We start from the raw sequence: 713 nt of genomic DNA, 5'->3' as shown, positions 1-713 counted from the left end.
GACAAAATGCCGATATCTACCAAATGAACAAAATGTTAATCTGTGCGAATTAATTGCTGATTTGTGCGAACCTGTGAGAATAAGACGCTGATCCGCGCGAATAGAATGATGTTGCAGATATCGTCAACCAACATTCAAAGTTTTCCTAGAGTTGAAATCCTTGCGATTTGAGCGAATGGCTTCCTGGATTGAAACCCGACGTGCTTCTCTACGTAATCTTAGAGATGTAACTGAAAATGAAGTCATCGACGTCATCCCCGAGAAGGTTTTGTGGCTTGTTGTTTTAATTGTTAATTTTACAAATTGTCTCTTTATTCTCTCTCTATTTTCCTCTGGCTGTCTTGCGTCTCCTGACGTGTCTCTGCTATTTTTAGATCGTTTTTCTTCTGTCCCTTCTTTCTTTTCCTCATTTTACTTCTCTCCTACTTTCGTCAGTCCTTCCTTTTTCTTCTTCCTATTATTTTTTTTCTCTCTCTCTCCTCTTCCTTTTCTTTCTGTCCTTTCTCTCTTCTCTTTGTTATGCTCTCTCTTTCTTTGCCTCTTACTCTTGCCTGTCTTCTTTCCTTTATCTCCTCTTCCCTTTATCTCGTTCTTCACTTACTCTTCCCTATCTACTCCTTCCTTTCCGTCCCTCCTTTCCCTCGTTTTTTTTATGCTCTCCCTTCGCTCGCCTCTTACTCCTGTCTGTTATTTTCCCTTCTTTCCTCTTCCTC

Source organism: Penaeus monodon, chromosome 22 (assembly GCF_015228065.2).
Source record: "Penaeus monodon isolate SGIC_2016 chromosome 22, NSTDA_Pmon_1, whole genome shotgun sequence".
NCBI lineage: Eukaryota > Metazoa > Arthropoda > Malacostraca > Decapoda > Penaeidae > Penaeus > Penaeus monodon.
This window is presented reverse-complemented; position numbering follows the sequence as displayed.